Source organism: Entelurus aequoreus, linkage group LG09 (genome assembly GCF_033978785.1).
Source record: "Entelurus aequoreus isolate RoL-2023_Sb linkage group LG09, RoL_Eaeq_v1.1, whole genome shotgun sequence".
NCBI classification, from domain to species: Eukaryota; Metazoa; Chordata; class Actinopteri; order Syngnathiformes; family Syngnathidae; genus Entelurus; species Entelurus aequoreus.
Window position 1 is genome coordinate 24,136,699 of NC_084739.1, and position 2,650 is coordinate 24,139,348.

The following is a 2,650-nucleotide window of genomic DNA, read 5'->3' on the forward strand; positions in this document are numbered from 1 at the left end:
GAGCGTTATGCTTTTTTTTAAGGCCTTATACTGCAAAGTCACAGATCCTCTATGACAGGGGTGTCAAACTCCTTTTAGCTCAGGGGCCGCATGGAGGAAAATCTGTGCACACGCGGGCCGGACTATTAAAATCATGGCATTAAAACTAAAAAAGAAAGACAATTTCAGATTGTTTTCCTTGTCTTACTTTGGCCAAAAATAGAACAAACACATTCTGAAAATATTACAATAAAAATATAGAGAAAAATGCCGTCAGCGGTAACGTTTAGATACATGAAGGAAAGAAGAACGTGAATGAATGTTTATAACTGAATACATTTGTGTTTTCTTTTGTATTATTATATACATATATATATATTATTATTATTATTTTTATTTTTATGAATTAAGTAACATTTATGACAACCTTTTTCCAAAACACAATATAGAATGTGAGATACAGTCGTGGTCAAAAGTTACACTTGTAAAGAACATAATGTCATGGCTGTCTTGAGTTTCCAATCATTTCTACAACTCTTATTTTTTTGCGATAGAGTGATTGGAGCACATACTTGTTGGTCACAAAAAGCATTCTTGAAGTTTGGTTCTTTTATGAATTTATTATGGGTCTACTGAAAATGTGACCAAATCTGCTGGGTCAAAAGTATACATACAGCATATGTTAATATTTGGTTACATGTCCCTTAATTAGCAAGTTTCACTGCAATAAGGTGGTAGCCATCCACAAGCTTCTGGTTGAATTTTTGATCACTCCTCTTGACAAAATTGGTGCAGTTCAGCTAAATTTGTTGGTTTTCTGACATGGACTTGTTTCTTCAGCATTGTCCACACGTTTAAGTCAGGACTTTGGGAAGGCCATTGTAAAACCTTAATTCTAGCCTGATTTAGCCATTACTTTACCACTTTTGACGTGTGTTTGGGGTCATTGTCCTGTTGGAACATCCAACTGCGCCCAAGACACAACCTCCGGGCTTATGATTTTAGGTTGTCCTGAAGAATTTGGAGGTAATCCTCCTTTTTCATTGTCCCATTTACTCTCTGTAAAGCACCAGTTCCATTGGCAGCAAAACAGGCCCAGAGCATAATACTACCACCACCATGCTTGACAGTAGGAATGGTGTTCCTGGGATTAAAGGTCTCACCTTTTCTCCTCCAAACATATTGCTGGGTATTGTGGCCAAACAGCTCAATTTTTGTTTCGTCCGACATCACATGGACAAAGATAAGACCTTCTGGAGGAAAGTTCTGTGGTTGACTGTGGCCCGCGGGCCGGTTCTAATACTAATACTACGTTGCGTACATGCATTCCAATAAATGGTCATAAAATACACCTGTCATTATCATAAACACCAACACAATCACAAAATAACATTATCTACTACAGGGCTGTTTACCATTTTTGACCACACGGGCCAACAGTTCCACAACAGAGGGGGCCGGGACCCACTCAATATTAACACTGCATTAGTAATCTTACTATTTGATTTGAATCATTTTAAATATTTATATCTAATCTACTTAGTTTAATAGAATAAAAATTATTAAATTATATGAAACCATGTGTTAATTACAAATAATATTATCAAGGATTGGATCAGGCCGATTAGAAAAATAAATCCTAGTCAAATATACAGCAAAAGAAGGCACTCATGAAGATTGGTAAACAATTTTTTTTTACATACAATTACGCAGTGGTAAAATAAATTCTGAATAAAATAATACGAAATAATGTTTCTTAAATAGCTGTAAATAAAATGCAAGTGCAAATAGAATTACAGCTTCACCACTTCAGGTATAATTTGATATTGATATTGATATTGTCATTACTGCCCCAAGTGGTGGAAAAAATGTATTACAACTGAGTACCACAGCTAAACTATTTTTTGGTGACAGTCTTAAAAAACACTGGTTTACATACACCAATCTAACATGGATGCGTATGCATGTATTTATCTGTACAGTAATCTATTTATAGCTGCACCTTATTGCTCTTTTATCCTGCACTACAACGAGCTAATGCAACGAAATATTGTTCTTATCTGTACTGTAAAGTTCAAATTTGAATGACAATAAAGGAAGTCCAAGTCTGAATGAGCATCTGACAAAACCCAATATCGACAGCCCCAAGAAAGCACTGAAGAAAATTCAAGGCACTTGAAACGTCAATTGTTAGAATCTACAGTTAAATGGAGACATATTTACATTTGCAAATCTTTAATAATACTACATTAAGTGTTGCCAAAGTACTTAAACGCACCATGAACTACAACAGAGCATACAGTATTTGGGCTCCTCCTTTCTATTGTTTTGGATGAAATTTAGGTCAAGTTCAATTTCCCAGGGGTCAGGGTGGGTCTTTGGCTTCCTGTCAATATTCTAGATTTTAAAAAACAAAACCTGACACACAATCAGATTTTTCGAACCACAAGTAGCTTTTTATATGGATTCTCCCACCAAGGTTACAGACTGTGAGGCTAAGTACTGGTGAGCAGAGTAATACTGGTGAGCGAGAGGCTTCTCCATCATGTCACAACAAGCCAGAAACTGTAAACTGCTCATCTACGCACCGCGTCAAGAGTCTAGGGAATGACGCATCGTATTACACAAACTTTATGGGACACACCCCCCCAAAAAATAAGTCAACTCTCCA